We start from the raw sequence: 14273 nt of genomic DNA on the forward strand, positions 1-14273 counted from the left end.
GTGTCCACACACTTCATACTATGTATTTTTCTAAAAGTCAGGTATTCATCTTACTCTTATATTCATCTTTGAGAAGTTGATATTTTGTATTGATTTGATATCTTTGAATTGGCTATGTAATTGGCATAATACATATTTACCTGACTGATAATAAATTGTTACATTTGATTTTATTCTGTTTTACTCTGTAATTATTGACTCTAGTAGAATACATTGTATCCTTGTTACTGCATTTCCTGCGTCAGGTTAGTAACGGACTAAAATTCAGTAGAGATGGAGCATAGGGCACACCAACTGTATCTTTAGAGATCCGGCTAACACTTGGTATTAGTTCAAGTGTACTTAGATTGTAAGGGCTTATAGGGAATTTCCATTTAGGTCAACTGGATGTTGTTCGACCAACCTAAATAGGGTGAGCCATGACCTCTGTTTATTGTAATGTTACTCTAGCTAAGTGTACATGGGAAACCATGGCATGACCATACCAAAGCTATTATCAGGGAAAGTAATGTTGGTCGGCTTATATCTATAGTAGTGGTCGTGACCTCTGACTAGAAATAATGTTGCTTTATTCAAGTGTATACAAATCTTTGGGGGCTAAATATAAGTACTTTTAGAATGAGCAAGCATAGGAGCGGCCGTCTAAAGTATTAGCCAATTACCTCTGTCTAACAACCAAGACTGATGAGAATGTGACCGTAAGCTACGCTAACGGCTGAAGCGATATCTTTGAGCGACATGAGCACCCGAATGAACGAGTACAATAATATTAAAGAATAAATAGAATAATCAGATGTTTAGATAAATTACCCTACAAATTATCAATAATAATTGGCATTCTAACTCAAATGCGAGGTCATAATCATAACCATTGGATAGTAAAATGGAGTCAGATTACAATTGAACTTAAATTGAATAACTTTGCACGCTGAAAAGACAGAACACGCAAGAAACCTTCAGCCATCACTGGATACCTTCCTTGGGCCAAGTGCGTGGACCTTACATTTGCAATCTTTTGCAACATTAGAAATGTCTTTACTGTCACTTATGATCATTTCAATGCATCGTTGTTTAGTAAAATTACACATTTCTTTAAAAAAATAAAAAAATATTACTCCATACTTTTGAATGGTAGTTTAACATGGTTTCCACAAAAATTTTAAGCAGCACAACTCTTTCAACACTGATGATAATAATAAGAAATGTTACTTGAGCTGAAAATCAACCCATTAAAATTATGTCTGAAGGATCATATGACACTGAAGACTGTAATGACTGATAAAATTCAGCTTTGTCATAGAATATATTCAAACAGAAAACAGTTATTTTACATTGTAAAAATATTTCACAATATTACAGTATTTACAATACTTTTATTTAAATAAATGCAGCCTTGGTGAGCAGAGACTTTTCAAAATCATTAAAAATCTTAATTATTTCTTTTGACTGCCATTGTATGTTTTGCTGAGTGTAACTTGTAGTTGTAACAGGCATTAAGACCTTCTCAATCTGCTCATCCGCTGAAGGGAGCAATCTGTGTCTATTGAGTTAGCAAAGAAATCAAGAGTAGTTTCTAAGCAATTTGACAATTATACTTAGTAAACTGCTTGCCTGCCTCTTTTGGGAGCCATTGTGCATTTTATAGCTGTTTTCTCATTACAAAAGCCATTTGTGCCAGGCTATGAGAGAAGAGAACAACAACGCAACAAGCAGAATGAGGAAAGGTGGGCGGCGGAGTTTAAAGAGGAGGCAAAAATAATAATGACTTAGCCATCCCGTCCATTAATAGAACTGTAAGGAGCATGCATGCTCCTGAGTCAGCATGTAGGACCTGCTGAAGTGAGCTTAAATCTCTTGGTGGACATCCAAAGTTAATTTATGGGTCAAATGGCTGAATGACTGCCTGCCTCACCAAACACTGTGACTGACAGGAGACTTGAGTCAAGCTGCCAGGATGGGGGGCCCTTAAAGTCAAGTCACCTTTGTTTATATAGCACTTTTCATAGAATATAGATTGTTTTAAAGCTGCTTTACAGTGATAAACAAGATAATAGATGCAAACAAAATTCAGTTCTGCTGTAAAGCAGCTCTAAAAACGACAATGGTAAACAGTCATTTTTCAATTGAAATCAGTCCATTGTTGATTGAACTACTTGATCATGCTAATATGCATTTCTTAGAAGCTGTGCAAAGAGCAATACAGTGATATTTGTCTTAATGTTCTTTTCTTGGGCTAATATTCTCAGATTATTAGCTAATGTAGCTAATAATATTCTAATAGGTTATGCTGAGATGCTACTCAGGCTCAGAATGTTTGTAGAAAATCTTAATTGCCCATATGTGCTCTTGGAAAAATGCTTTGGGTCCATATAATCTAATACTGTGATACAATGTTAGAACTCGATGAGTTCAAGACAAAAGGCGGTAAATGTGGCCATTCTGGCAGCCAGCCATACAGTACGTATTGAAAAAAACTTTGTAGTATTGTAATTCCACCACTAGAGAGCAGCCGTTCCTCTGTAATGAAAGCAATGCGTTCGTTTGTGAGTCCATACGCCGCGACTGTGAGGATACATTTGGTTAAAGGGAGCTTGTGGGACATAACTCTTAGTATGCATTATGAGTCAGACAGCCAGTTGTGGGGCGCTGGGGCAGCAGATGGGCTATTATCTGGATCTGTGCGAGAGTGATGGAGAGCCAAGGCTGTGCTAGATACAACACACCATTACTCAAACAAAATATCACTGTGCCAAAGAAATCCCTCTGCTTATACTGAAGCTTGCATCCACTCTTCTAAACAATAATGCTGCCGCTCTCTCTCTCTCTTTCTGATACATTCACAATACACAAAGGTATAGGTGCATAATAAAAGTAATTACACAAACAATGAGGATAATGACAGTTTGTTATTATTATGATTACTATAATAATAATAATTATTATTATTATTATTATTATTGTTTTTTAATGTTATTATGAATTCTTCTTCTTAATAATAATAATTAGGCTATTATTATTATTGGCAATATCATTATTGCTGCTATGATTAACAATGAAAATATTTCTAAACATTTTTCTTTGACTAATTCTATGCTCCCACAGTAAAATACATAGTTTTCTATCTTACATTAACATCTATTGTTTTTATATGCCATATATACCATATAGCTGAGCTTATGGTTTGTTTTTTGTTTTTCATTTTCTTTTTGTTTCTAAGGACATTTAATGTTTATTATGTTTATTAATGTTTTTTTAAAGGGATAGTTCACCCAAAAATGAAAATTCTGTCAGTTACTCACCCTCAAGTCGTTCCAAACCTGTAAGACCTTTGTTCACCTTCAGAACACAAATGAAGACATTTTTTATGAAATTCGAGAGCTTTCTGACCCTGCATAGACAGCAACATAACTACCACATTCAAGGTCCATTGTTAAAATAGTCCATGTGACATCAGCATCATGGTACTCTCATGAACTTGTGTCGAAGTCTGACATGAAAGAGATGAAATTGTTGAATAAAGTTGTTATTTTTGTTTTCTTTGCACACAAAAATATTCTTATAACTTCATAAAATTACAGTTGAACCACTAATGTCACATGGACTATTTTATCGATGTCCTTGCTACCTTTCTGGGCCTTGAACATAGAAAACGATGTGCGTATTTATGGGTTTGGACAGACATGAGGGTGAGTAAATAATGACAGAATTTTCATTTTTGGGTGAAATATCCCTGTAAGATTGTTGGCTTGTTTGTTGATATTGTTGGATTGTTGATACATTTTGAGTTCGATTTCAGTTTGCAGAACATTTCATTTGTAAGTCACACCAGCACTCCTGAAGCTACTTACTCAGACCACAATGATAAAATGTAAGCAATGTGGCCTGTTAATGACATGGATCTTGTCTGTTTGTTGTACTGCTTTCTGAAAGCCAAGACTATGACAAGCTCACCACACACTTATATATGTCTTGTGTCTCATTGGGCATGACATTCTACCAGCCCTTAGATTCTACTGAGAGCTTAATGAGACGACAGAATATTCATCAGCTATAGCAGACTGAATTTAAACAAGTAAAGTCAAGGGGTCACAACGAAGAGCAGCAACACTTCACACTAACTGTATATTTCACTCTTTATACTGTGGGATGAATAAAAGAAAGCACTGGAAACCTGAGAAAGAAAGATAATTAAAGTCATCTGAGGTCTCTTCGAAACCCACAATCTACAGGTTATAAAGCGGAGTATGCCAGGATTATGCAAGTCAATCAATTTTATAATTGTATGTAATTAATTAAAGATATGGGTCATTACCTTGTAGTCAAGTGTGTCTGTGCATTTCAAGGTTGCTTTTACAATCTAACTTAATGGCCTGGATGTCTCTACCGAGAATAGTAATCACATCCTCGCTGTGAGTGAACACTGAGACATTCGTGTCCTTCTAGCAAGGGTTGTGGGGGGTAAAAAGGCACATCAGCATTCAGCAGTCATGGCAGACACCCACCCACAAATATCCTGGGATTTCAATTCTGTGTCTAACGGCACGAGGCCCTTATCATTTTACCATATTTCTCCCCTTTAGACAAACACACACACACAACACCTTTACTTCTGCCACACAATGAATCTGTAACTGTGTGGTTACAGCTGTGACTGCAGCTTGACCATGGCTGTTAATTAAGTTCTTATCAGAGCTGTGTGTCTGTGCATTCACGGGGCTCCTGGGACGCCCCCAGATACGCGGCAGCAGACCCCTCTGATATATCTTTCAGCTTTATATCAGTATTTCTCTGTTTTACATGGCTCTCTACAATACTTGATTCTGATTGGTCAACCACGCTACCCAGTGGTCTGATATTTCCTAATATTCACTGTTGTTAATGGCAATGCTGTGTACAGTGTCAGTCCGCTCATCCAGGTAAATGAAACTGGTGTTGTGAACAATTAGTTCCCCTGCATAAATGGGTCCACACTTCAAATCTATGAGCTGAAAAAGCTTTTAAAGTGCGTTTTATTCTGATTAGACTATTATGTTGTCTTAGTTGTGTAAATATTACTGTAAATGCCTTATTCTTACTTATAATTGTAAATTAACAAACATTTAGATTATGAAATTAAAATGTCTCATTTTCAACTGCTCAGTATACTAGCTTAGCATACTGTTAGCTTAAATCTATTATCTTCGATATATTAAGAACATGCAAATAATAAAATGTGAAATAATAAACCTTTTAATTATAATAATGATAATAATTAGTATAAGAGGACTTTTGTATTAACTATCCACCTTGTTTTTCAACACTCAAATAAGCCATTTTATGTTATTTTTGATCATTGGACTAAGCAGAAGTTTTAACACAACATAATATACTATGCAGGTAAGATTATAAAATATATCTTTTTACTCATCACTTATTTAAACTCATCTCAATATGTTAAAATTATATAGGCTAAATGATAAATTATATAATAATTTAAACGCAATAATCAACATTATTTTCTAAATTGAAAATCAGTATTTATTTGATGAGTTGTCACCCATGCATTCTACTGCATTCCAATGGCTACTTTTCCATTGTTTTTATGTAAACACAGTGTTCTAAAAACGGGACGCTCAGGGTAAAATAAGTTTTTACCCAAGTCTGGTTTTTACCTCAGTCTGGACCTTGAATTTTTTTCCCATTCTACTGCTTGCCTAACACATTTTTCAACACAAAAATGCGTTGTGTAATGAACCCTGTTCTCTCTTTTGCAAGCCGCTCACGTACAGGATGATGTATTTAATTAAATAAACACCTAAAAAACAAACAATGGCACAAGGCATAAAATCGCCCCAAGAGAGCGAACAAGAGCATCTGGAGCAGGTGACAGAAGGGAGGAAGGGGTTTAACGGCATACAGACACCGGCATAAATCACACAGCACGCTGACAAATAATGCTCAGTGTCACAGACAGCTGATTGCAGGTAAAAATATATAGGCATAGGCACTCATGTTGATGAGACGCTTCTCCATAATGACATATATTGTTATGGATGGCCCATAGTTTTCATAAGAGCTTTGTGCCATTTCCTGGACTGCGATGACAGGGGTGTTTTATTAGAAGTACACTGGCTTTGCTACCAACATCTGGTGGTACATCTGGCAAGCTACAAAAACTGGCCATTCATATTTTATTATCCATAATTCACAGTGGAGCATACTTAACAGGCCTGCTCTAGGAGAGTGGACCAATTATACGGCCCCTGTGAAGGAGGATTGATTCTGTTTGGGTCACCATGTCTGTGTGTGTTTGTGTGGTCTGCAGGTGATTACAGGAGTTATAAATGCAGGAGGCTGCAGGGAGATGGAGAACAGGAGTGGACAGTATGGTTAGCTTTTCATTCATTATCTCAGCTTGGGTTCTTTACACGGTAGTGTTCATACAGCAGAGTTCAGCTTTCTAATGCTGTTATTATAATTAATGTTCATTTGATCAAACAAATTTTAATGCCTTTCCGATTCGCAGTTAGAAATTGAATATTGGTGAAGTGGGATAGTTAAAAAATGTAAATAATGTTCAGTGTCTTACACAGACTGACCGTTTCATTTCATAAGACCTCGATATTGCAGGAGCCACGGGTGAAAAAGTCACCTCTTGGATGGCTCGAGGGTTAGTAAATTAACAGCAAATTTTCATTTTTGGGGGGAACTGTCACTGTCCCTTTAAAATTGATCTCCATTGTTTCCATACAAATTTTCTTAAACTATATATAAAAAAACCGGAATTCATCTTTGGGAATAAACAGATTGGGTTCCTTTATCAGAAATAAAGCAGAAATAAAAATAGGTTAATAAAAATATAAAGGTTCACTTAATGTTCACTAAATGTTACATGATGTAAAGTGTATTAGAAAATCTAAAAAGTAATGTGTATAGTATACATACTTATATTAACCTCCTGTATATATGGTCCAAGTCTAGCTTGTTTATGTTAAAATATTTATTTAAGGTAAGAAATATTTTGGACAGTTATATTCTAGTTTAAAACGTTAGGAAAATATCCACTTTATCAATATTTGTCCTGAATTGGAAAGTCTGCTGTCACACGCTTATCTTGTTTACAAAGTTGAATTGTTGTCCTTTCTTTAACCTGACCTTGCCTCATGTGGATTGAGCATCTGTCTGTGTATAACTGACATTTACATTGTCATTTATTTGTTCAATAAAGGTTACTGCTGAACGACCTGTACGACATTTAAATATTTGACGATCTGCTTACTGTTTGTTTGTTATTTGTATGCAGGAATGATGTCATTATTCATTCTTCATGTGACATTATTGTTATCTTTCTATTTGTGTGACACATACACACACACCAAACCTCCTTATATTCCCTGAATACACTCCTGCAGCTTTACTAATCACAGCACTCAAGATTATTATGGCCTAATGCACGTCTGTGCCGTTTAATTAAGAAAGTTCAGTAAAGACTTTGAAAAGTTCTCCTGTCTGTCACTCCTAACCTACGCCCCTCGACGAGCACTAAATCCTCCTAAGGGTCTGTGGCTCTTTCTATTCCACGCTAATATTTTCCTCACTAAAGACTGGAGCTAACCTTGTTCAACAGAGCACTGCTGTGGCGTATAAAAATGCAATACAGCACAAACAGATTAGGAAGAAATTTCAGCGGCTGCTCACATTTGCTTTTTTCATTTTCAAGATCGTTAAATGTTGACAGTTCTTCTGTCATTAAGTGGAGGAAGTTAATTATGGCTTTGAAATGTAGTGCCATCACATTCAAACAAAATCTGAATGTTAGAAAGTAGTCATTTCAGCTGGAGGACATATCCATTTCACACTACATATAAAAGCCCTCTGAATGAGTATTGTGTATCTAACAATATGATTTTAAAGCACAGAATTCTTACACTAAATTAGAGACTAGGGTCTGTAAATTACACCTTGTCCAGCCCCTATTCATGTCGGCACATTTGGAAACAATGATCGCAAATGAAATCTCGATAATATCTCAGTTGTTTGATATTTTAAATTGAGCTGAGACGAGCATATGCTTTTTTTGTATGATTGCATCTCATTTCAAATCATTTGAAGTGTGCTTTTTACCAATTACTACCACAGCAATGAAAAATTACATTTCTTTAATCACATTCGCTTCTCCTAGACCATGAGACTAAATGGAGAGCAAATTGAGTATTTTACTTAGGGCTCTTTTTAACACTGAAGGACAGAAAAAGCAGAAGGACATGGTCAGATTGGACAGCTTTTTTGATGTATATATTGCAAACTTACTGAACATAGTCTAATGTGCTTGTTGTATGTGTGTACATATGATGGTATTGGTATTTTTACCAGCTTATAACTCACAAATAGCTTATAAAATGACAGAACAGTGCCAGGAATTGCTCTGTTGAGCACACTCTCCAACGCCTGTACTGGACTGTAATGGGCAGCATAGTTCCTATGATGAGAAGAACCAGGTATGCTTGAGCATTTTGTCCTTCTTATGGTTGCATCTTGTGATATAATGTCCTGTTTCTGGTTCTTTTAGATGTCTTTGGTCCATGTTGCATTCATATATCAGTCGAACCTCACCAGAGTTCATTTGGAAGCGGATAGAGACCCACTATTTCAAGGGCAGCAAGGTTCGGATGTCAGTGTTCACACTTTTTCAAATGAACCAATTGTACCAGAGTTCATTTTAAGTGCAATTTGGCAGATTTGGCAAACTGCGCTCACATTTGTCGAGTCTGCATTCAAAAGTCAGATTTCAGTATGAACTCAAACATTTTAGCAGCACGACCAAATTTTCCGCACTGCTATCCACATGAATTATATCACTATATGCTCCTACTGTCTGCCAACGATTGTCTCATTTGCTCCTATTTTTATTTCTCCCAGGAATTTTATCATTGGAGCTCCACATGAGCACACAGCGCAGTGTGTTGTAGCACACGGTCTAACCGCCGATTACGTTGGATACAGATGCTAAAATGAAATCTAAAGGAACCTCCGATACTGAGTTATGAAAGAGCAACCTCTAAGCAATACAGTTTTCATTGGGGAGTGTCCCTTTTCCAGCTGAGATAAAAACCAAGGGGTGTCATCATTTATCAGCAGGTCAGAAAGAAGTCAGCAGGCTAGGTGTGGCTGGGTGTGGCAGTGTCCTTCCAGCATGGAAATTAAAACTACTCTTCAAGTCTTGTATACTCCACTCCACCGTAAGGATTCATCCAGTTCCCAGTGGGACTAAACGAACAGAATCAAGAGTTTCCAAAAAGAAGTGAACAGGCCAGGGAGAGGCAAATTGATAATCCTGTCACCGCTCTTTATCGTTAACGGCTTCGTGTCACAGTAACAAATTAGATTGTTGCAGGATGAGACCAATTAATTGTGATGTAAGAAGGCCTTGCCAAGTTTCCTGTGCCAGATGCAATTGTGAACACCCGTGATGTCTTGGTTTTGCTGGAGCACTCTATCAAAATTCTCTATTCTGCATCTTTCACGATTTGCAAATGCCTTCTCAGACAGAATGTGAAAGCATTTTCTTTTGTTCATATCTTCACTGTTTTCTTTCCTGTGAGAAAATAGTCAGGACGTACTTCGGCATAACTGTTTTTATTGAAACTAAATGGCAACGTGCTACATCAATGCTGAGGGCGAACAGCACACGCACAACACAACCACAGTAGAAATCAGCCATTCAAGATGTGAAGATCAAGGCCAGATCAGACAGTGTAAAGAGGTAAGAGAAGGACCACTTGAAAAGATATGAATATGAAGAAACGGTAACACTTATTATAGCAGCCATAAGATTGGAAGAACCAATTGTTTTTTAATAGTTTATTACTGTAGAATATTTGCACATTGGACCAACCTGTTTTTTTAGCCATAATTTTTGTGCAAAATAAGATAATGTATTAAATTATTGTCAGACCTGATTCCAATTTTAAAATCTGTCACTGAAATGAGTTTTGGAAGTTTTAGACTTTCTCCTAACAAATATATAGAATTTGTCCTTTGCCTATTACCCATTTTTTTTTTAAATAGCTTCCAGAGACATTACCAAGAAGGCTGGCGAATAAAGTTAAGTCTGGCCAGAATCAGTCCAATCCAATCCAGTATTTCAAATGCATCATGCAGCATTTGTGAGGTTAGAGAACTTTCTCATTCAATCTCTCCTTCTCTAGCAGATATAATTTCCCTATGGATTAATTAAGGACCTAAATGACCTTTTACTGCATGTATGTCCCATGAAGACAAAGTGCAGTGTTAAGACAATCTGGACTGCTATCATCATGTCTATATGTGGTCTCGCAGGCCATCGTTACATCACCAAGTTGCTCTGCTAGTGCAAGGAAAAAATTAATATGCCGTGTGTGGCAACAAATACAACCACGCTCAGTATTTCCGAGGATCCTGCAGGTAAATGTTTAAATTGGCCACAGTGTGAGAGAGCCGGCTTGGTATCACAGGTGCTAATACGTGTTTATCCCAGGGCTCATACCTTTGATGTAGACCCGGATTGAGGAGTGTCATCATCTATTAATATACTCGTAATATGTGGCCTGTGAAATGCCATGTTACCGATTTGGCGCCGTTTTCTTGCGATTGAGCTCCAAGAGACATCTTTTGTTATGTAAATCTATCCCACAGCATGATATTCTGCCACAGATTCAAGGTTATTACAGCACATATTCATCCTTCATCATTCATTGCTGTGCTAGGACTGCTTTTATTCACTGGTTAAAAGAACATCATGAGAATCTCGAAGACCGCATTTGACAAAGATGGTGAAATATACAATGCAAAGAGATGTTAACTATCAAAAGTCAAAAAAGATTGATTGCATGCTTGGATGCTTCAGATGAGCACTTTCTTCAGTGTCCTTGAAATGAAAGAGCTTGCAAAGTTACTTCTGTCATTTAGAGATCTGGTAGCGTGACCTGCATACATCTGACTCTGTTCTGGAAATTATTCACACACACTCGCATTTTGGAGCTAAATGGGCTGTTCTTACACTAAAGCTTGTGAGAAACAAAGTCAGTTAAATTATTATGGCAATTAAGCTTTTATAAGCCAATTTTGCCGTACATCTTAAAACTCAATTTATTGTACAGCTGAAATGGTGGCAGAATTGGAAACACAAACCGTTATCAGGTTGAAACATTGGATGCATTTTGCTCGAAAATTAGATTAGGCTTGGAACAAGTGAAACTATTTGAATGCTTCGATTTTTAGTTGAGAAAAAGTCCAACAGCAATTTGTTTCAGTAGCTTCGAGAACAGAGACCTAATGCTGTTAACTCCAGACCAATTGATTCGATTGAGTTATGTTGAGAAAATGTATTGGCTCAAGCGAAATTCACACAATAATGGAAAGTGATGAAAAGTCATTTCTATGCAAATGGTGTTGACAAATGCATTCTATATTTCCTGCTTATTGTGAAGATCTAAATTGCTTTGCCTCACTCTTATTGAATTGAGACCTAAATTATTGTTTAATCTAGTTGTGCAATGATTTATTTTCATGGGGCACTGCTTTAATTGGTTGTTATTGCGTTCTGTTGGCTTCAACAGCATGCATGAGTATTGAAAGGATATTTCTCCATCAATAAACAGCTTTTCTTTTCCTCCTCCCCCACCCATGAAAGCCATTAAATAGTCCAGTCCATGCTCTCCTGCGAAGCATCATCAGCATGAAGGAAGATGGTAGGATTACCAGATTAGATTGACTGCAAAATTGCACAGCAGCACCATTTTCTCTTTTGAAGTGTTTCATAGTGTCTCTTGTTTCTCCTGAACAGCATAAATCCTCCACAAATCAAGAAAAAAACACTTGCTCCATGTAATAGAACAGTTCACTGTGGATCAATTCCATTACATCCGAGACCTGAGGCTCGTTTCTTGAATAAAGAGGCCATAACCATTGTGCTTCTCCTTATACTTCATAGTGCTTCTCTTTCATGCTAGATGCAATGAAATGAACAATAGCCACTGTTACCTGTCAGATCTCAGTCATTTGCAACAAAAGGTTGCCCACAATGAGATAGCGTCTCTGACAGTTGCTTCTTTTTTCTGTGATTGACATTGTCTGTGGTGACAGGGGGTGGCATGTCGAGGATGAGAGGACAAGGCTGGATGTCACAATCCATTGCTGTCATCGCACTGTGAATGGAGACACAAGACGGTCAAATAGACACACCAGCACTGAAACGAACATCATAAAAGCCTGCAGGCGATGTGTCAGCCATTTTGATTACAATGTAGACTGTTAAATCTAATAAGTTGCCATGTTGCTTTTTACCTTGTTGTTTGTCATGCATCAGGATGTTTTGTTTATGCCATCAGGTGATCTGGTAAATCTACAGATGGGAATATGCCTGAAGCAAATGAACATCAACAGAATGAGTCTTCAGTCAATCATATTGTTAATGTGCAAAAATGAAGATGGATTTCACAGGATCTTCATACACAAGCTGACAATTAATTGTCATTTTAAACAATATTAATTTAGTTGTGTTTTACATTGATCGACAAAACAAAAATCCTTTGGCTAGTAGTTTCCATCAAAGTACATTGTCTACATACTCAGATATCTTACCTGTAGTTTTAGATGCAGAGCGTTTAAAAAATCAGCAAATGATATACAGTAATAGCAAAATAATTGAAGATGTTCTTGTTTTTCATGAACACACCTTCCGTTATTGGAATCTCAGATGTCTGACTGTCCCTCTGGAACAAACAAAAGTGGTGCTAGTTTTTATTGAACAAATTCCACATTTGTTCATTGTTAACAAATGAAATTTTTTTTTTTTTTAACAATGTCTGCCAAACCAAACCAAACCTTGTTTTTAAGATTATTTTCAGAATCAAAATGCTTATAACAAAGTATTTATGATTACAATAAATTCAAGCACAAAATTAAAAACATCTATGTTATCTATTAGTATTGCAAGCATACGCCTAAGTGATAACTTCTAAAAACAGCCCACTGTATTTATTTAGTTTGTAAATAAACTATAAGCTTGAAAGCTTGAATCTAAAATCATTTTCCTAAAAAAGTCAAGAAGTTAATAAGGTAACACTTTACAAGGTTCATTAGTTAACTACATTAGTTTACATGAACTAAGAATGAACAATACTTCTACAGCATTTATTAATCTTAGTTAATGTTAATTTCAGCATTTACTAATGCATTAGGCTATTAAAATCACAAGTTGTGTTTGTTAACATTAGTTAATGCACTGTGAACTAAAATGAACAATGAACGACTGTATTTTTATTAACTAACATTATGATTAATAAATAGTGTAATAAATGTATTGTTCATTGTTTGTCCGTTAGTTAATATTAATTGTATAATAACATTAATAATAATAATAACATTAACTGATGTTAACAAATGACACCTTATTGTAAAGTGTCAGCATGATGTAACTAAATATGTAAGTCAATAAATATCAGCCAAACCACGCTTTTTTTAGGAATTAAAATGCTTAAAGGGTTAGTTCACCCAAAAATTCCGCCACCTACACGGATGGAGTGTGAGGCGATGATATCAAGGGAAATGCTAATTAAAAAAAAAAAAATCCTTCTACCTATATTTTATTATATACATTTGTTCTTTTCAGAAAATGAATAAGAGCTTTATAACCTTTATGAGAACTGTTTAACACATTCTGTTATGCAGGGTTCCTCAAATCTTGCCCTGGAGGGCCAATGCGCTGCAGAGTTTAGCTCCAACCCTGATCAAACTCACCTACCTGTGATTTTCTAATGATCCTGAAGACATTGATTAGCATGCTCAGGTGTTTTTGATTAGGGTTAGAGCTAAACTCTGCAGGAAAGTGGATCTCGTGGGCCAGATTTGAGGATCCCTGCTGTAATGTCATAGAATTAATGCCAGCAGATTTTAATTCCTCTTTTAACTGTATTCTTTCCCTTTCATATGCCCTACAGTTAATCAGCACATGCCAGACAGTTTCTGGAAGTCCACAGTGATTACATTGACCAGATTCATGTTTTCCTATCATCTGGAGTGATTTATTAAGAGTAGAGTGTCCAATTCTCAATCGAGATATAACTGTATCATCCCTTCTATTGCCATAAGCAGTTCTTACATGGCCTACTTGTTGTTTATATATATTATACAAATGTCTGTGCTTCTAATTCGCGACTGGCGTTTTGTTTTGTTCTCGCTCCGCGCTCGTCACTAATCACGCAACGCCGACGTCCTACGTCATCCGCCGGAACGCCGAGAGAAAAGCGTTTATT

This window comes from Sinocyclocheilus anshuiensis, unplaced genomic scaffold, assembly GCF_001515605.1.
Source record: "Sinocyclocheilus anshuiensis isolate Anshui unplaced genomic scaffold, SAMN03320099.WGS_v1.1 scaffold193, whole genome shotgun sequence".
In the NCBI taxonomy this organism is placed as follows: Eukaryota; Metazoa; Chordata; class Actinopteri; order Cypriniformes; family Cyprinidae; genus Sinocyclocheilus; species Sinocyclocheilus anshuiensis.